The sequence below is a fragment of the Cebus imitator genome, unplaced genomic scaffold (genome assembly GCF_001604975.1).
Source record: "Cebus imitator isolate Cc_AM_T3 unplaced genomic scaffold, Cebus_imitator-1.0 Scaffold309, whole genome shotgun sequence".
Taxonomy (NCBI): Eukaryota; Metazoa; Chordata; class Mammalia; order Primates; family Cebidae; genus Cebus; species Cebus imitator.
This window is the reverse complement of record NW_016107624.1, coordinates 1,375,204-1,396,084: the sequence shown is the minus strand read 5'-3', so window position 1 is coordinate 1,396,084 and position 20,881 is coordinate 1,375,204. Positions and strand designations below refer to the sequence as shown.

The 20,881-nt window shown below is 49.4% G+C and overlaps 1 protein-coding gene across 5 annotated transcripts in view; it reads right to left on the bottom strand.

Moving 5' to 3' along the window:
• Positions 1 to 16,760, bottom strand: part of GSN (gelsolin) — a 63,815-nt gene extending 47,055 nt beyond the window's left edge. Inside the window, exons 1-2 of one of the 5 annotated variants that reach the window (XM_017503317.2) lie at positions 16,604 to 16,760; positions 2,753 to 2,854 (exon numbers count right to left, since the gene is read on the bottom strand). The gene's annotated coding sequence lies outside the window, so the exon portion shown is untranslated. Of the gene's footprint in view, positions 1 to 1,046; positions 1,063 to 2,752; positions 2,855 to 16,603 lie in introns of those variants that run through there. The other 4 variants (XM_017503316.2, XM_017503318.2, XM_037729518.1 and 1 more) reach the window with 4 other exon arrangements.
• Between the last annotated feature and the right edge of the window lie 4,121 nt (positions 16,761 to 20,881).

Below are 20,881 nucleotides of genomic sequence, written 5' to 3'. Positions count from 1 at the left end.
CTTGGATTAGAGTGGATCTGCGAGGGCCGGATGGTGTCTGATTCACCTCCCTCTCCAGTGCAGAAGCTCAGCAAGGGCTGGCCGGGTAAATTAAAAAATGCAAAGAGCCGAGAGAACCCTGGGAAAGTGCACATTTCCCAGGACTGCCCAATGACAAGGCCCGTTCCAAGGTACAGCATCAGGACACCCTGCTGTGGAAGAATCAAAAATTGCACCCTCACGGCTTGTCAGGATGGTCCTTGTGTCTGTCTCTTTCAAGGGTTCTGATAATGAAATCTGGGCAAGTTGCCCTCCTGCTTTAAAACTTCCAGATGTTCCCAGAGGTCTAGCATAAAATCCGCCCACATAACCTAGGTGCACCTGGCCCCAGGCCCTCCTTTTGCCACACCCCTTCCCTGGCCAGCCTTCCTCACTTCTTTCGGTTCCTCAAGGACTCCCCACACTAAAGCCTTGCCCTGGCCACCTCTCTGCCTGGGGGGCTCCTTCGTTCCCTGCTCACTCAGCCACCTTCCTCCCCCCTTCAGGTCTCACTTTTTAGGGGAGGTTTCCCTGATCTGTCCAGATAAGACCTCACCACTCCCACACAATCCCACACACTTCTATAACCCCATCATTTCCTTCACAGCAAGAATTAATCTTCAGTGTAAACAATGATCTACAGGAAGACCCGTGAGGAATGGGAAAGTCTTGTTTTTGCTGATTCTCCGACACCCACATCAGAGCCTAAATACCTCTCAGATGAATGAATATGTGAATGAATGAAAGAACCTATATACATAAATCAAGACAAGAAGGTGGGCAGAATCCTAGGGAATACTGAAATAGAAAAAATAGGGCCCTGGGCTGGGCACAGTGGCTCACACCTATAATCCCAGCACTTTGGAAGGCCAAGGCTGGCGGATCACTTGAGGTCAGGAGTTCAAGACCAGCCTGACCAACATGGTAAAACCCCATCTCTGCTAAAAACACAAAAGTTAGCCGGGTGTGGTGGCACATGCCTGTAGTCCCAGCTACTCGAGAGGCTGAGGCAGAAGAATCGCTTTTACTTGGGAGGAGGAGGTTGTAGTGAGGCAAGATCGTGCCACTGCACTCCGCCTGGGAACCACAGCAAGAATCCGTCTAAAAAAAAAAAAGAAAAAAAAAGAAAAACAGGACCCTAACTAAGAAAGTCAGAGAGGAATAAATAAACCAGACAGTTCAGCTTCCCAGAAGCAAAAGGAGGGAGTTTCTAGCAATGCACTAGAGACTAGTACATGAAGTCCTAGGAAAGAGCCCTGGACTGGACATGGAGGTGGTCACTGGGGCCTCCCTGATTGAATCAAAGTTCCACGGCAGTGGGTATAGGGCTAATACCCTGCAGGGGGCAGAGGAGCAAACAGGTGTGAACAAGCAAAGCCCTCAAGTGACAGGTGCTCAGCTGCGCCTGCACCAGCCTGGCCCTGCAGGGTCTGCGGAAGACAGGGCCTGTGTGATAGTTACCAAAAGCACCAACGCAGCATAACATTATTTTGGGGATAGATCACTTTGAGGCATTGGCTTTGGGAGTTGTCTGGGCTCAGTCTCAAAGGCAGGCGCATCAGAGCCAAGACCCAGCCCTCAGTTCCTCCCATTAGGGCAGCACTGGGGCCACCCCTTTGTCTGCAGAACCTCTGGGTAGTGGCTGATGAGGCAAGTACCTTTTGGGGCCCAGCAGTCCTTTTAGGAATCCCTGGCTTTTGGGGCACAACATCCTGGGGACTATAAAAGATATCGAAAAGGCCTTTCACCTGAGCTTTGGGAAAGAGGAACACCTCAGGCTGTGGTCGGCTCGTGTCACCACCTGGAAGCCAGCTGGGCCACAGCAGATGTGAAAGTCCTGTATGCATTCATCCCCTTCTCCTTTTGGCAGAAAAGGGATGGCGTGGGCTGGAGGGGTGTTTCCTAGGTCCTTGCATAATTGCTAATCAGAAATTCACTTCTATTTGGGTACTGGAAGCTGGGTGATTCCCCCTAGTAGTGATCCTTCCTGTTTCACTGCACACAATGCCCTTTGCCATCTACGAACTCATTGGGTCCACATGGCAGCTTTTTTAGGTGGGTAGGGGGAGACCAAGGCACCTGTCTCACAGGTGGAGAAACCGAGGCTGAAGCTGGGAGGTGAGCCAGTCTCCTGGCTTCCAGCCCAGGACTCTGCACTCCACCCTCACCTCCCCGCCTACTTCAGCAGGTCACCTGTGAATCTGATAGTCAGGTGGGCCCCACCCTGCCAGCCGCCCGCGGGCATGACTCATCTGCCTTCCCCATGACTCACACATCTCAGGTGCTCCTCCTCTGGTCAACAAGTCTGGAGACCTGGCAAAGGGACTTACTTCCCTTTTTCTCACCTCTCCAAAGCCTCTGGGGAGAATCCCTGCACCTCCTCTTCATGGGGACTCTACCCTTCTACAGAAGAGCCACCAAGGCCTTGAGAGGGAAAGCAATTCTCCTAAAGTCACACAGCAAGCAAGCAGCACAGCCAGGGTGGGAGCCAGTCATCCGGCACCGCGCCCAGTCCCTGCCTCCTCCCCACAAGATCACCCTCACCCAGCCTCCCTCTCAAGGGCAGGCGAGGAGCAGAGACACACTCTGAGCCTTATTAGGAAGACCTCAGGGACTCCCACTGAATCCGCTGCCGCTACAGCAGCTGCTTTCACCACTGACGGCCCCTCCAGGCTTCCCTGGGCAGCCAGGGCTGGGTTTAAGAGAAGGACGGTGTCTGCATTGCTCCACCTACCTAACACGGCTGTGCAAGGTGAAGAGGGCGAAGAGGGCTGCTCTGTGGGATGGCACCGGGACCAAGGCCGAAGCACGGGACAAAGGGAGCTATGAGCACCACCTGTAAACAAAGGACACAAGAATGTCAGCCTCAGGGGCAGTTCAAGGTTATCTGGTCAAATCCGCATTGGATGTTCCAACTCCTTTCCTCCCCTCCACCAGGGGTCACACAATCACCACTTGCACACATCCAGCAACAGGGCACTCACTGCCTGCCAAGGCTGCAAGACTTGCTGTTGGGGAGTTTGGCTGAGTAAAAGAATTGTCCGAAGGAGGCACTCAAATCTCTCTCTTCTGATGCCTTGCACCTGCTGGCACTAGCCCTGCCTCCTCCTGAGTCAGCCAGAACAAGTCTGTCCCCCTCTTTCCTGATGGCTCTTTGGAGATTTGAAGGCAGTGATCCTGGGCCCCTCAAGTCTTCTACAAATTGTGCACCCCCTTTCCTCCAGCTCTTCTGAGACCAGGGTTTCCAGTTTGCTCACCCTGTTCCTTGATCTGCTCCAGATGAACCCTGTCCCTATGGACAGCACAAGACCCGGAATTAGACAATCAGACAAGCTCTGCTCAGAGCAGGACTATCACCTCCTTCATTAGAGATATCATGCTTCTATTAATCAAGCCTAAAATCCCATTCGAATTTAAGGCAGCCCTACTGCGTGGCTGAATTCAGTTGACAGCCTTAGAGCTTTAGGACTCTGGAGTTTTATAAACTGGCCCCTCACTTAACTGTGTAATTTGAGCAAGCTACATCACTTCCCTGAGCCTCAGTTGCCTTTTCTGTTCAAGAGGGATAATATTAGAACCCTACAATGAGATAAAACATGTTCAGGGTTTCGCACAAGGCCTATGTTTACTCTGATTATTACTCTGATTATTAATAATTAAACTTCTAAGTCTTTTGCCTACAAATTGCATCTTTCTCATCCTGCACATGAGTGGTGTGGGGACCCATGATTGTTGATACGTCACTTTCGCAGCTCTACGCCTCAGCATTGCTCTTTTACTGTTCTCCTGCACTATTGCTGAGCAAGGCTGCATGATCAGGGTTTGGTGATGGGACTTTCTCTCCCTCTAGGCTATAAGCTCCTTGGAGGCAAGGATTCTACCTGCGTGACCTCTGAAGCTTCGGCATGTCACACGCCCTGCAAACGGCAGGACTCACGGACATATGCTAGATGCGTGGGTGAAGGACCATCCCACACCAGCCTGCCAGGGAGTACACAGCTCAGTCCTCCCGCCTTTCAGGGACAACTTGGATCTTCACCCTTCCTCATCACCAAGAATTCCAGTCATCTCCATTCAGAGGGCAGCTGAGCAAACTGGCTCCTGCCAACCAGGAAAATGTCTCTGCCGAAAACAGCTTCCCCCAGCCAAGGGGAGAGTCCAGGATCCCAAAGGGAGCAGGGTCAGGCAGGCTCCTGGGATTAAGGCACAAACAAGCCCTGTTCTCAGGCCAACAATAAATGGTCCAGACAGTCCTGATGACTTGTGCATTGTGACTGACACGGGGCACAGCCACGGAACTGGAGTCACAGTGCCCAAAACCAGAGAGGTCAGAGGCCAGACACGTATCTGGGCTGCAGGACCTGGTGCTGAAGGGCACTTCTGTTGGCCTTTCTCAAAGACTATGGCAGAGACTTCCTGGTTCCAAGGGATAGGTCAAAGCAGTGTTGGGTTTTGTTGTTCCTGCCAATGACTAATGACCTCCTGCACTCTGTCAACTCTGTGTGAGGGTGAGCCTTTCGAATCCAGGCCCCCTTCTGTCTACACAGCCCAAATTGGACTCTCATCCACAAATGCACATGGCGGTGCGGCATTTGTTCCGAAATGCAACCTGCTCCTCCCAAGTGCACCTCATCTCAGCAAACAGCACTACCTACCACCCACCGTCCACCCAGTGGACCAGTCCAGGCGCCAGGCCCTCACCCGCCTCAACACGCCACCCCACCCCTTCTGATCTGTCACTCTCTCCTCCAGTGTATCACCATGTCTTGCTAGATCAACCCCTGACTGCCCCCAGAATGTCCCCCCTTCTTTCCACCCCAATGCCAACATCTTGGTCCATAGCCCCATCACCTCTCGACTGCATGGGCAGAACCTACCTAACGGGTCCTCCTGCGTCCTCTCCCTCCTACAATGCGTCCTCCTCACAGCGCGCCCAGACCATGCCACTCCACTGCCCAGTCTCTACCATGGCTCCACGATGGCCCCAGATAAAGTCCAAGATCCTTAACAAACCTCTCCACATTCTTCATGACCTGTCCCCTTCAACTCCTTGAGCCTCGGCCCTCATGGCTTCCTGGCTCCGGCCACATGCAACGGCACTCTGTTGATGAGTCCTCCCTGTAGTGTTTGCACAGACCTCCACACCCGCCAGTCTGCCCAGTCACATTCTACTCTAACAGTCCCTTTGCAAGTCAGCCTCCCCAGTTAGACGAAGGTTTGCTCTCGTGTATCCCAGAGCCTGGCCTAGGGCTGGGACCACTGCAGCTCAAAATTTACCAAAGTAGGAAACTATGATGCCCATGTATGCACACGTGTGTAACACATAGGCACACGTGCGCACACACATTCACAGAACCGGCTAAGAGTGCCGATGCTGCCATCTATGGGTAAGAAAAGCATTACACGCTCCCTAAGACAGACACCCCAGGAGCCTCAGAGTTTTCAAACTCAGCCGTGTTTAGAATCAGCCCCAGCTAACTCCAAGTTGGTCTGTTTTTCATTTCGAACCTTAAGGCTGTGGCAGCTTAAAAACAAGGTCAGCAAACCCCTGACTCTAGTCCGTCGCCCCCGCAGTCCAGACGGAGCCATAAAGAGAAAGGTTTCGTTCCAGCACTCACAGTCCCAGCCCGGGGCTCTCACTCCGCGCCTGTCTGCTGAATCATATCTTAGAGCACAGGAACAGAAGACGCCTTCTAATAGTCTCAGCTGCGGAAAGGCCAGCCTCTGGGGAGAGAGCTCGTCCGGTGAAAATGTGCAAGGCACCACAGAACCCCATCTGTCTAGGTGGATAAAAAGGAGCTTTCTGCTCTGGGGGTGGGATTGGGGGAGGCTGGAGCAGAGTATTTTCCTCTCCTAAAGGACTGCTCCCAGTTTGTTGGGAGGGCCTTCAGACTTGATGGGAGTAATGTGATATCTGTCCATTAATGCCATAAGGGTTCAAATGGCCAACCCTAATAACAATAGTCATTATTTTCTCTGCACCTTCCAAGTGTTAAACTCTACAGGCATCATGTCTCAGCCTCACAATAACTCTACCAGGCAGATATCTTTGTCCTCATTTTGCGAAACAGGGACACAAGCTCAGAGAGGTGAAGCAATGTGCTCAGGGTCACACAGCTAAGATGTCTGGGCAGTTTCCACCAATGCGGGCTGCCTGCCCTATGTCTTGACCTCAATATTTTTCAAAGTTATAAGGCTAGGCCTCTTGCTCACCAGAAAAAGAAAAATAAAACAACAACAAACCACAAAGCTTTGGGTAGTCTAGACCACAGGTCAGCAAACTTCTTCTGTCAAAGACCAGACCGTAAATATTTTAGGTGTTATATGCCACACACACTCTCTGTTGCATATTCTTCCTTGTTTGTTTGGTGATGGTGTTTTTTAACAATCTTTAAAACTATAAAACCATCCCTAGCTCAGAGGCATATAAAAACAGACTAGGGCCTCCCCAGGGCTGTAGTCTGAATCCATAGATACAGAGAGAATAATGTTTATCATCTCAAGTATAAAAACTTCTGGTGAAAAAGTTTATCAAATGCTAGCTGTGTTTCTTCCTCTTCCAATGGCTTTCTACTGAGTCATTCTCTCCTAAAGAAGGACCCTACTTTGCTTCACAATTAAGCAGCAAATTATTTCAAGGACTGTTCAGAGTCTAGAAACTCATAGCTGTGGACAAAATAGACAGATAAGTCATATATCAAAGATAAGACATTAAAAGATCTGGGCTCTTGGCCAGGTGTGGTGGCTCACGCCTATAATCCCAGCACTGTGGGAGGCCGAGGCGGGTGGATCACGAGGTTAAGAGATCAAGACCATCCTGGTCCACATGGTGAAACCCCATCTCTACTAAAAATACAAAAATTAGCTGGGCATGGTGGCGCGTGCCTGTAGTCCCAGCTACTCAGGAGGCTGAGGCAGGAGAATTGCTTGAACCCAGGAGGCAGAGGTTGCAGTGAGTCGAGACTGTGCCATTGCACTCCAGCCTGGGTAACAAGAGCGAAACTCTATCTCAAAAAAAAAAAAGATCTGGGATCTCTAGGCTGGACCCTGTTACTGTCACTGGCTCTTTAACCCTGAACAAGGGACTCGCCTCTTAATTCCCTTATCTCGTAAGTATTAATTCTACATTAGTAACAGATTGATTTCAAATCTTACAACTGAAAGTATGATCCCTGGACCGGCTACATCACCATCACTAGAAGTGCAGAGCCTCAGGCCCTACCCCAGACTTGCTGAACCAGAATCTGCATTTTAACAAAAGCCCCAGGTGATCTTAGAATGCTCTGGAACATCTTTTTTGTCCAGCTGAAACACAGTTCACAAAATCTTTGTTAGCAATGAGGAGAGAAGGGTCTAAAGACATCTTTCACGATGTCATGATATTAAATCTCTGACCTAACACATGTACCAGTGACCCCATAAAGCGTTCTACTCTAGGACCAATTGACAGACCAAGCTCTACCACTGGATCTTAAAATAAAACCTTAACGAGGTGGAAAGTAGGCCTGGGGAACAGGAGAAGGTGCTATTCTCCATATCATGGAGTAGGGGGAGGGAAAATAGGTTAGAGAGGGAAATAACTTATCCAAGACCACACAGCCAAGACAAACCAGGGGTATGACCACCACCAGGTTTCTTCATCCTCCTTAGGCCTTAGGTTTAATGATAACTGAAATCATTTTGGTTTGGTGGAGTAGCAATCAGAGGGCTTGCTGTTTGCTTTGGGAAATTCACTTGCTCTCTCAGGGCACAATTATCTGTAGCCATGAAGTGAGGGGTAGAGCCAGTGATTCCTAAAGCCTTGCTATCAAAGTCATGGCCTGGGAAGTTTTGAGATGAGGAGGCAGTCCGGAGGCGTGCCCTATGCCAAGGGTCACCACAGTCACACCAGAGTCTCTGGGGATGGGACCATACAGCAAGTCCTTCAGTCATTTGTGTGGAGGCTGAGGAGGGGCCTGGAGTGAGTCCAAGCCATGCACCCCCAGGTCACCACAGGGTGGCACAGATGCTAAGAATGTAGCCCATTTTATAGATGAGGAAAATAGGTCCTTGAGAGGGGCTAGGGCTTCTTACCAAAGCAAAGAATTCTTCCCTTCAGCTGACAACTGTGCAAGGGTACCCTGTATTCAGAAAAGCTAACGTATGAACACACAGATGTGTGCAAATGGTTGATTGGAAATAATCAGGCTCTTTATAAATAGTGCGTTCTGTTTTACAAACAGATTCATTACAAACAGGATTCATTCTGGGCTTTGACCGCAAGGCTTCCAGTGCAGTGCTTCTCACACTTGAATTTGCACAAGAATTCAGTGGGGATCTTGTGAAAATGCAGATTTGGATTCAGTAGGCCCAAAGTGGGTAGGATTGCCAGATAAAACACGAGATGCCCAGTTAAATCTAAATGTCGGAAAGACGATAAAATGTCTTGGTATAATTATACTCCAAACATTCCAGGAGACATACTCATGCTTAACTGGCGCTCTGTTTTTTATTTGCTAAATAAGGCAACCCTAAAGGTGGAGCCTGAAGTTCCACATTTCTGAATAGCTCAAAGATGAAGGCTTGGTGCATTTAAAATGCAATTTACATCCATGAAAACTATATTTTATGCAACTATGAATTTTATGGTCTTTTTTTTTAATACCACTGAACAAGCTAGGCAGGGAGCACCCTTCCAAAAGAGCATAGAAAGAATTCTGGCTGCCATTGGAACTGGGAACTTGCTTTCCAAGAGAAACAGGCACTGTGGTGGGAGGGGCAGTGGGAGAAGAAGGGGTACAGGCTAGCCCACAAAAGCCTGTTTTACCTCTATTCCGAACGACATAGTTCCATTGGACTACCACTTCCTGAACTGAAGCTCAGGACACCAAGAAATATGGCCATTTCTTTGCTGAGTCCATGAAATGGGAATGATCTGTCCCTACCTGCTTCCTTCCCAGGGCTCTTTGGAGTCAGATGAGCTTATACAAATTCCCAGCACCCACATGATTACACTGGCCAAGCACGGTATTAGGTACTTTGCAGCATTCTGTGAAGTGGGTGTTGAAGCCACAGCTGAGAAGCTCAGTAAGGTGATGTCCTCAAGGTCTTATGGCAAGTGCAAAACAAAACCTGGAAGGAGAACCAAGTTCTCTCTGCTTCTTTGGCCTGGGCGTGTAACTTGTTATCCTTTATTGCTGAGAATTGTGCAAGTGTTTTTGCCAAATGAATGAATGAAATGCGATGTTTCAGGAAAATGATCCCTGTACTGTATCACAGGACAGCTGAGCTGTTTATAACCAACTTCAGATGCTCCTAAAGAACGCTGACACTCTCACGGATGGCTGGTAGGAATAAGAACTACTGTAAACTTTATGAGCAGAAATTTGGCAAAATTCAGCATGACGCAGATTCTTTGCTTAGCCAAACTTTAGCCAGGCTTCTGAACCCTCTCCTCGGCCCAACTGTGCACTTCCTTGTAAAATCCAGTTTTAGCAAAAGAACCCAGCTAAGTTCGTTTAGCCAGAGCTCCTCATCCTTGATATCTGATCAGGCTCCTCATTCTTCACCATCCCCCCAGTGATGTTTGAATCACCCTGGTTTGTCTTCATCAATAATTTTGTTAGGTCAGTTGAACAAAAATATCCCTTATTCCTGAGTTTCCTCTTAGTAATTTTCCATCTGCTGACCCCCTACCCTGCTCCGTGGCTATCAATTCCCACTCGCCCATGCTGTCTTAGGAGCTGAGCCTAAACTCTCTCCCTCACTGTAGGCCCCTGTTGCAGTGGTTCCTATGCCCAAGGCGATGGTCGGTCCTGAATAAAGACTTCCTCACTGTGTTTTAACAAGTATCACTGAATTTTTTTTTTAACAAGAAAAAGCTATAAAGTGTGATTTTGACCCAGGAACTCTATTTCTAGGGTTCTCTTCTAGGAAACAATAAAAGAACAGACAAAAAAATTATGCACTAGGTTGTTCATTGCAGTTTGTTTATAAACAGCCCAAATGTTTAATAATTGAGAATCATTGGCCAGGCACAGTGGCTCACATCTGTAATCCCAGCACTTTGGGAGGCCAAGGCTGGCAGATCACGAGGTCAAGAGATCGAGACCATCCTGGCCAACACGGTGAAACCCCATCTCTACTAAAAATACAAAAATTAGCCGGGCATGGTGGCACATGCCTGTAGTCCAAGCTACTTGGGAGGCTGAGGCAGGAGAATTGCTTGGACCCGGGAGGTGGAGGTTGTGATGAGCGGAGACTGTGCCACCGCACTCCAGCCTGGTGACAGAGCGAGACTCTGTCTCAAAAATAATGCTACTACTAAAATAATAATTGAGGATTGTTAAGGGAACACGGCATATGTATACCAAAGACAGAATAATAGAAAGTGACAAAAACTTGGGTGGGTATTTATTTCGACCGTAACAAAAAAAGTAGCAGGCAAGTCCCTCGTTCAGGGCTAAAGAGCCAGTGACAGTAACAGAATCCAGCCTAGAGCCCTGTTCAGATTCTAGAAACTCATAGATGTCTATTTTATCCACAGCTATGAGTTTCTAGAATCTGAACAGCCCTTGAATACTTTGCTGCTTAACTGTGAAGCAAAGTAGGGTCCTCTAGGAGAGAGTGACTCAGTAGGAAGCCATTGGAAGGGGGAGGAATGCAGCTAGCATTTGCTAAATGCTTTTGCCAGAAGTTTTTTTACGTTAGATGATAAATATTATTCTCTCTGTATCTATGCATGCAAACTACAGCCCTGGGAGCCCAGCCTTGCTTCTTTGGGGTGATCTTGGGTAAATCCTGTCTCTCTGGGCCTTTTTTTTTTTTAAATAATTAAAAAGCATTATTTCATTTTTTTAAGCCCCTGGACTATTGGAATAAAAGATTTAAATTAGAATAAACATTTATCTACTTAGGTATAGTATGCTTTTAAAACTTTTAAATTTTAAAAGAATCCTTAATAACATGAGAAAAATACTTATGATATAACGTTGGGAAAAAACAGAGAGGCAGAATAGAAAATTTTAAACACAGGATGACCACGGTTGTGTGGGGGTAAAAAAAATGCACTGAAAATATCAGGAAGGAAAGGCACCCAGATGTTGGCAGCGATGTTCTCTAGTTAGTTATGAACACTCCTTTTTTTATAAATACTTTTTTTATACAAATTTTCTATCACAAATGTAATTGAAATAATAAGGTGGGGAGGGAGGTCCTTGGAGGTGAGGAGAAAAAAGTACATATGCCACCCATACCATCAACACACACCCAAAAATTTAACCAGTATTTACTTAGTACCCACCAAAAACCCAGCCCAGCCACAGCATCTGCAGCAGGGAAATAAAGGGCCAAGCCCCACCCTGAAGGCTCACATATATAGAATATATATACTTTGCATGGCAAATAACTCTGGCCCAGATGACATTCTTATTAAGCTTGGAAAGTAACAGGACTATTTGTTTAGCCAGCTCAGTAGAATAAATGAATCCACTCCCACTGGTGTGACCCCTTCACTGGAGTTCCCTGCGAGGCTCCATGGCTTAGAGCCTTTCTGGATCACTCTTGGGAAGAGTCAATTTCAGGGATACTTTATAGCCCAGGAAGAAAATTGTTCTCTCCCTTAACCCAGGCACTGAATGCAAGAGGTACAGAGGTTCTCTGTGAGGCAGAGCAAGCAAGGGGCCAGCGGGGAACAGGAGGGCCTGGGAAGGAACCTGACAGACCTTGTGTGGCCCCTGGGGACCCCTGGGCAAGGGAGCTCATGCCTCCAGGCCTGAGTTCCCTCACTGGTAAACAGGCCACATAATGACAACCCCAGGACTATTGTGAGACTCAAAGAAGAGAACGTAAGTCCTTTCATTGTTCTAAGTCTCAGTTTCCTCATCTGTAAAATGGAGTCAATATCTCTCCCCTGTAGATCTGTTAAAAGATTAAGACAATGAAAGTAAAAGGTAAACATACATAGTAAGTGTGTTACATATGGTGGCCATTACTATTGCTGCTTGTAGAGTGGGTAATGGGATACCTAAATGACTCCTAGGCCTCAACTTCCTTATCTGCAAAATGGGGCAATCAATTCAGTCTGAAAGATTATATTGAAGAACAGTAGCTGAGCCACCAGCTGCAACACTGTGTGTTCACTTTGTGTCTCAGACATGGTGGACCCAAGTTCATGTGGGGAGCACAAAGCCTTCCAACTCAGGGGCCAGCAGAGCTGGGACAGCTGACATGCTGTCCACGCAACAGTTTAGGGTGGACACTGGGGCCCAGAGAAAGGCAAGCATTAGCCCAAGTCACCCAGCACTTTGTCAGTGGCAAAGCCAGGATCCAGGCCCAGGCTTTCAGCTGCCCACCCTTGCCCACAACACCCACTGGTTTTCTCTGCTGTATTCTTAAATTGCTGATGTGGTCCCAGGCAGGGCAGAGGAGAGCAGGCAGGCAGAGGAGGGAGAGAGGGGGAGGGGACGCTGGCCAGCAGCAGGAACTGAGCCTGCCTGTGGTCTCCAACTTCACAAACCACATCAGGCTGAAATATGACACAGGCTCACTCAGTTGAAAGCGAGGAGATATTTTTACTTAACATCCCCCTGCTGCTTAAACACTGGTCTCTTTTTTTCCCCTCCTCCCAAGAAAGCATAACCCCTGGGACGTGCCTTTCTCTGCTTCTGCTGGCATTTTCTCAGGGAATAACCAAGGAGCAGGAGGGTGCCCACTTTTCCTGGCTTCACCAGATAGATTTCCAGAGCATGGGCTTGACCGATGAAAAGCAGGGACCAGGCCTGGCTGGGCTCTCACATCACCACATGACCTTGCTGGGCAAGTCCTGTGTCCTCTTGGAGCCTTGATTCCCTGAAATGGAGGGGAGACTGACCTACACTCGAGGGTCCTGTGGGTGGTACAGGGGAGTATGAGTTTACACACAACCCTGGGAGGCCCCTCCAGGCCTCCCTGCTGCAGGGCTGAGCTCTCCAAGCTCTACAAAGCAACTCCCGCCCCTCATAACCGCATAACAAATTCCCTTACCAGTTCTCCTAATGCCAGGACTAGAAAGAACTTTCAAGAGAATGTTTAGTGCCATCGTTAAGAGCTATGACTCTGTCGTCAGACCTCTGGAATCCTGGCACCATCACCCAATAGCCACACAACCCAGAGCACGTTACTTAGCCAAGACTCAGTCTCCTCCACTGTAAAAGAGAATACGAGTATCTGCCTCAGAGGAATGATTGCAAGGAGTCAATGAAGTGATTAATGTTCCAGTGCTTTGTATATTAAAAGATAGCTTGTTTAAAATTTTCTTTTTTGTTTTGAGACAGTCTCTCTCTCTCACCAGGCTGGAGGGCAATGGCATGATCTTGACTCACTCTAACCTCCACCTCCAGGGTTTAAGCAATTCTCATACCTCAGCCTCCTGAGTAGCTGGGATTACAGGCGCATGCCACCACGTCTGGCTAATTTTTGTATTTTTAGTAGAAATGAGGTTTCACCATGTTGACCAGGCTGCTCTCAAACTCCTGGCTTAAGCCATCCCCCCAACTCGGCCTCCCAAAGTGCTGGAATTGTAGGTGTGAGCCACAAGGCCCAGTTAAAAGATAGCTTTTTATTATTATCATGCAAACCAACATCTCTCCATTGTACAGATGAGGAAACTGAGGCTCAGAGAGAGAGAAGATTTTTCCCAAGATCACCAAAAGAACCAAGACTGGGGCTCCACTTCCAAGTCAGTGCTTCTAATTTCTCTCATACCTGTGGTCTCTGATAAGCAAATATACACACTCAGAGGCTGTAGACATAAGCTCTAAAAGTTTTCTTAAAGAAAACCAGAGATTAATGCCTCAGCAAAGTCCCACAGACCAAGCGGAGATCATCTCTATCACCCACATCACAAAAGACCCAAACTATTCACATGGTGTAGGGGAAAGTGATCCACTGTCACTGGATGGCTAAGAGTGAAGGCAATCAATCAACGCGTTTGGCAGAAGTGCACACACCACTGTTAACAGTGGCGACCTCTGGGGAAAGAGGAGGGCTTGGAGGGATTTATGTTTGAATCTTTTTTTTTTTTTTTGAGGCAGAGTCTTGCTCTGTCACCCAGGCTGGAGTGCAGTGGCGAGATCTCGGCTCACTGCAAACTCTGCCTCCCGGGTTCAAGCGAATCTCCTCTCTCAGCCTCCCAAAGGGCTGGGATTATAGGCGTGCGCCACTGTACCTGGCTCAATTTATGTTTGAATCTTTAACTTGTTTGTTTGTTTTAAAACTCATAAAAAAGAAAAAAAAATTACAATGCTGAATATCTTAGCAGCCTTCTCCAGGTAGGTATAGCCTGTTGCCTGCTTTTAAATGAAATTTATAGCAGGTTCTGAGACCTTCAGCTGGGCTTCCAGAATCTGCCGCACTGACCCATCCCAGTGGCCACTGCTGTAGTCCAGACCTGCATTCTACTTCACTTGGCTCATGCAACAGCCTCCTCAGGGTCTTCCTGCCTCCAGATTAGCCCCGTCCAATGCATCCCCTACATCAGCCACTCAGAATAATGAGTTTTTAAAAAAATCACTGCCCTGTCAAAACCCTTTCTCATCTCTTCATTGCCTTCAGGATGAAGTCCAAACCCTTAGCTTACAATCTAGTTCCATCTTCATTTAGAGTCTCAACTCCCACCACTCTGCCCTTCTCCCATCCTCCATTCTAGCCACATGGATGGCTCAGAAAACCTCAGTCCCTTTGCACAAGTGGTTCCTGCTTCTTAGAATGTCTTTACCCCCAATTCCTGTTTCTTTTGGTAAATGATTACTCATTTCTGAAGTCTGGCTCATCAAGACAAAATTAGTCACTCTTCTTGCAGGCTGAAGTCCCTCTTAAAATATGACACGAATGTGCCAACCACTATAGATGGGAAGCATCTTGAGGACAGTGCGCTCTGTGCTCTTCTGAAGCTCTTGGGCCTCTCACAGGGCACGGCACAGAATGAGTGCTAAATTGAGGGAGGGGGAGAGGAAGGAAATCCCATGCCAGGCAAACCCTGCAGCCACCCCTCTTGGGAGCAGCCTGTTTCCCGGCTCGTGTTAGTCCCTAATAAAAAGACTATGGAAAATTCTGGAGTAAAGTTCCTTTCCCTGATTCACATGGAAACCTTCTTTGCTGATGTGTAACTCAACGAGTGCCAACCCAAGCTCCCCCAGCTGTTTACGATTTCTCTGGCATTTATAAATAGCAAGGCCCCAGAAAGAAAAATGGAGTTTCAAAGGAGCTGAAAGCAGATGGTTTCCACCCCCATCCTTCCTCCTCTGCTTCCAAGCCTCTCCCACTTAAAAGCCCCAAGAAACAGCAACCAGCACTCTCAAGTGTGTATGCATGGATGGGAGTGCTTAGCTCTTTAGTGAATGGAACATCCAAGGAGGCTAAAGTCCCCCGCCAAAAGGAGTCCGCAAAGGGCAGATTGGAATTGGGTCCCAGCCCTACCCTGCCTCACTGTGTGACAATGAGTCCATCATAAACTCTCTGGGTCCTTGACTTTTCTCAACTGTGAAATGGGGATGGGGTAAGACTCTAGCAAGCTGTGGTCACTGTGAAATGCAAAGCAGTGAGAGGTCCTGGTGCCCTGCTCAGAAATGTGGTCCTGGGAGAACAGGACACACAGGATTAAGTCCCCAGAGGCCAAACAAAAGCGGGAGGCACCTCCCCAGAGGCCCCGCCTTCCACAAAGTCCAATTACCCTCAGGACAGCCCAGAATGAGTTCTGGGTGTTTTAAAGATCCCTTCCACGCTCTGAGGAGGGCGTGAGGACAGGACAAAGCTGCAGCTGTCTGGGCAGAAGAGGGGCAGAAAGCCAATGTCTCCTCCTCACTCACACCCCCAGTCCCCAGCCATCCAAGGACTAGGGCTTTTCCCTGGGCACTACCCAGACCATCCAGCCTGCACTGGACCAGAAGAAGTTGCTGTTATTTAGGTTTTGGGGGGCTGGGCCCCAGAAGACAGGGGGTCTCAGGGAAAAAGGGTTCCAATCACTGTCTTCAACTCTGCAAGAAGCTTCCATGTGAGTCAGGGAAGGGAACACCGGGCAGGGCCGGGGAGGAGCCAGCACCTACAGGTAGCGGGCGTCCACAGATTGCAGACAGTACAAGGAAGAACTTTCTAACAACCCCGGCCCCAGAAAGAGGAAGGAGCCGGAGAGGAGAGCAAGGCACAGGTATCGCCCAGGAGGCAAGGATCCTCTGAGCGGACTCCCCAGCGGAGTCACCGCCCAGACCGTGGCTGGTGGCCCCCTGCATGCCCGGGCCAGACACCCCAGGTGCGGGGTGACCCCCGGGCCAGTTCCCCTAACCCGGGGGCGGGGTCGAGGTTAGGAGCTCAGGTGCCAGCAGCACAGCGGAATCACGGGGTGGAGGCCTGCCCCTCTCCTCTCCTGCTGGGGCGTCTCCCCACACCCCGCTCCCATCCACACCCTTTGTCCCCTGGAAGACCCGCAAAGTGAGCGAGGAAGCCCCTTTCCAGCGATGCCCCCGCGGCCAGGCCGAGCTCCAGACGCGGGCGAGCTCGGACGGGGAGGGAAGGACTGAAATCAGCCCGGGACCCCCAGATGCCCGGGGCCGGGGCCGCCCGCCTCCCCTACCTGCTGCTGCGGCGCTGGCGACGGCGGCTGCTGGGTCCAGCTGTGCTCAGCTGGTTCCGGGCGGCGGGGCGGGGGCGCGGCGGTGAGCGGGGCCCGGGTGGGCAGGGCGCGGGCGGGAGCCGCCCTCGGGGCGGGGCGGCCGGGCCGGCGGGTGGGGGAGGAGCGCAAGGCCCTCCCGTCGGCTGCGGGGCGGGTGGCTCCAGGCTCGCAATCATCCAGGGCGACCCCTCGCTTCACCCCGGCAGGAAGGCGCCAAGCTCCCCGCTTTCCCCTGGAGGAAACTGAGGCCCGGAGCACGGACAGGATATCTGAAGAGGCCTAGGGTGGTGGAGGAGACCCAGGGCACCTCCTGAGCTGGGCTGGGGCCAGAGAGCTCAGATGGGGCGGGCAACGAGCAATGCTCAGCTAGCACCAGCGGAGGCAGGTTTCAGCCCCGGAGAGGACGGACTTCTGAAGGCAAAGCCCTCGGAGGGTGACATAGGCTGCCCGCCAAGCAGGGGAGCTTCCTTCCCACGAAAGGGAATAAAGAGGAAGAGCAATTCCCGTCTCATTCCAAATGAAGTAATGAGAAACGCCAAGTACATCTCTGGTCCTTAAAGTGGACCATTAAGCAGGCGCCCTGGAGTCAGAAGGTCTGGTTTGGAACCCCTGACGTTGACTAGTCCTGTAACTTTCGGCAAGCGAGCTCACATATCTAAGTCTCCGTATCCTTGTCTGTCAAATGGGCATCCTGACCTGCCTCTTCATGGGGCGGTTGGGAAGACTCAGTGAGAAAAAGACTCTCGGCACAATGACAGGGACTGTGGCTTCTGCATAAACGGATGTTCTTCTCAGTGTCACGGCAGATAGTGTTTTAGGAAATTGAGAAAATCCATACTAGGCAGAAAGATGAGTGCAAGGTCACTTTTCAACAAATGTAATACTTTGTTGATCTCAACGGCATCTCATACGCATTTGAGAGAGAGCCATTTATTATCCGGCAAGGCATAGGACAGCCTCCCAACAGTCCTGGTGCACACGTGGGTTCCCAGGGTCTTGCAGTTGCTGCCTGACTCCAGTTTGGAAGGATTCACACACTCGACAGGAGACTGCACCACCTGACAGAGATACCATCCCCAGTCTAGATGCTGGCAGCAGCCCCATGTTCAGCCAGGGTAAAGCTCCGGCTAACTCAAGGTAAAATGTAGTAGAGTCGGTAATTGCGGGTGCTGGTGATCAGAGCCGAAAAGGCTGTTGTTTAAGTAGCACAGAAGCCAAGAGCACAGCCCTCACTCCCTGGTTTTTCCATTGAATGGCAGCCAGGGAAGCCACAGGACCTGGGGAATCTCACCCTGGCTCTTCCTCCTGTCATTCTCTCTTTGTTCAACACCAGTAAATACAAGAACCATTTCTCGAATGCCTCATGCCATGCTCTGGGCTTCCCACATATTACCGACTTTCAATCTCACCTCCCTACCTGGCCTCCTAAGGGAGGCACTGCTGTGTGTATTTTTCAGGTGAGCAGGCCAAGCCCACGGAAAGGGTTAAGTACTCTCTGGAGGTCATACCGATGATACTGAGCAGTCTGCTCTTCTATGTCTGAGTCCTTGCCCCACCCCCACCCCCCACTGCTTTGCTCAATGTCCTATGTCACATTCTGCCACCCGTCCTGGCTTGGGAAATTCTGTCCAGTTCCACTTTCTCTGAGAATGGAAGCAAGGTATCCACCCCCCAGGGAGGTTCACACCCTCTCTGCCACTCTCTGCTTTCTCCAGAGGCTGCCTGTGATTCAATGTAATGCTGCTGGGGAGAAAAACAAAGACGCAGGCTTATTTGGCTCTAGACTCTTTGATTACAAGCCCTGGCATACACATGCCCTGGAATTATCTAACATATCATTTCCAGCCCGAGCAACTGCTCTCAGACAAAGGGAGGTGGAACTCTGAATCTGTCTCCCCATAGAACTGGAGAATACCACATCAGGATGGAGGAAACTTTGGAAAATATCTGGTTCAACTCCTCCCTTTAGTGATGGGGAAACTGAGGCCAAGAGAGCAGAAAGCTGTGCGCCCATAACCCTGTGATTGTTCCATTTGGTGGCTGGAAAGGAACGTGGTAACAGGGCATCACCAGGAATAATTAAAAATTATAATGGGCCGAGTGCAGTGGCTCATGCCTGTAATTCCAGCACTTTAGGAGGCTGTGGCAGGCGGATCACGAGGTCAAGAGATCGAGACCATCCTGGCCAACATGGTGAAACCCTGTATCTACTAAAAAATACAAAAAATTAGCTGGGCATGGTGGTGTGCGCCTGTAGTCCCAGCTACTTGGGAGGCTGAGGCAGGAGAATTGGTTGAACCCAGGAAGTGGAGGTTGCAGTGAGCCAAGATTGAGCCACGGCACTCCAGCCCGGTGCCTGGCAACAGAGCAAGACTCTGCCTCAAGAAAAAAAAAGATAATGAAGATGATGATTGATTGATGATGATAGTGATGATGATAACCAATACTTACATGGGAATGCCCCTCCAGGGACACTTCTAGCAATTTCCTGGTGCTTTGCTTTATGGCTCAACATGTGTATTTTATAGCCGGCAGGATATACCAAGTCTGCCTTTCATGGATACCTAGAAGTCCTCTTGGTATCCTGTCTTCACACCTTTCTAGATTCCTCTTTGTCCTTCTCCCCACATTGGATCTAGGCACCGATGAGGCCTTTCTGGCCCGGATCCTCACCTCAGAATGAATGTCTTCTTGATAAGGATTTCCTCTGATGGAAGAACTTTGATATCTTCTTTTGCCAGAAGACCACCTCCTTCCTAGAGTGAGGTTGGGGAAAAATGAAGGCCACACACAGGCCAGGCATTAGACAATTTGGGGGTATCTGCTTCCTCCTCTGAGAACGCCTCTTCCCACCCAATGGGATGGCCCTCACTTGCACCCAGGTTTATACTGTAACCTTCCCCCACAACACAGCTGACAGCATTAGGAGTTGATGGCAGAACAAAGCTGGACTATTAGAATTTGGAGCTGGAACCTGAGATGTGACAATCATGGTGAATTAACTGGGCCTGTGAGGACTGATGATCTCTGAAGGCCAAGGCCACCATTTTGAGGTGGCCATCTTCCATTGTATTCACAGAGAAAGCCAGTGAAACTCATTAAAAGACTAGAAGGGTGTGGAGAAACTCACAGAGGAGATGGCTGGGCTGGCCAGACAGGGAAGACTTCAGAGTTCATGAGGCTCATCTGGTTACAGACCTCTCCTGGAACTGTCTTCAGAAAGAGAAGTTAGCAGCACAAGCATTTGCTGAGCATGGGATGCCTTGTAGTAGGTCCCTAGAAGCAGAGGATGAGACAGGGATTTCATACAAGAGATTCCTTGAGGGAGCGCTCTCAGGAGATCCTGAAATAGTCCATGGAACACTAGGGCAGGGGTGCAGCTGGGCCTCAGGATCAGACCACAGGCAGGACCTGAGTACTAAAGGGAACCCAGAAGGTACTTTCTCCTCCATCTTTCATCTCTGCCTGTCTGCCCCCTTCCTTTGCCTCACGTAACTGAAGCATTTCTGCTTTACGGAAAATGGCTTTTACCAGCAGCAAGCTGGAATCTTTATTTGTGATCCACATTTCTAAGTTGGATCAGATGCATACCCTTTAATTCACTCTGGCCAGAGTAGCAGGATCACACTGTAACCTATGGGTGGAGGGGGTGTACTTCCCAAAGAAAAGGGGAGGGGAAGCCTAGCAGAGACAACAGCTTGGACTCAGTTATCCTTGAAAGGATAGAAAGAATAAGAGTGGAGGTGAGGAAGGGAACAACATCTTCTGCTAAGGGCACAGAATAAGCAAAGGTGTGGAGGTCAGAGAAATAACTGGAAGAAGGAAAGGAATCTGTTGTTTTCTCCAGCCTTGGTCCCCTTTAGTGTTGTGCTAGAGGCAGCTCTTAAGAACTGATTGCTCAATTTCTGTGATTTTTTTCTGAGACAAGATTTCACTGTCACCCAGGCTGGGGTCAGTGGCACAAACATGACTTCTTGCAGCCTTGACCTCTGGGCTCAAGCAATCCTCCTACCTCAGCCTCCCAAGTAGCTGCGACCACAGGCACATCCACCACGCCTGGCTAATTTTTATATTATTTGTAGCGATGATCCTCCCGCCACAGCTGGAATTACAGGAGTAAAGCACCACACCTAGTCAAATTTCCGTGAATTCTACAGCCAACTGTATTCAGGCTGGATTAAGCACAGCCTTCAATAACAATCTACATAAATTTATAGTTAAGTAAATTATAAATTGAAA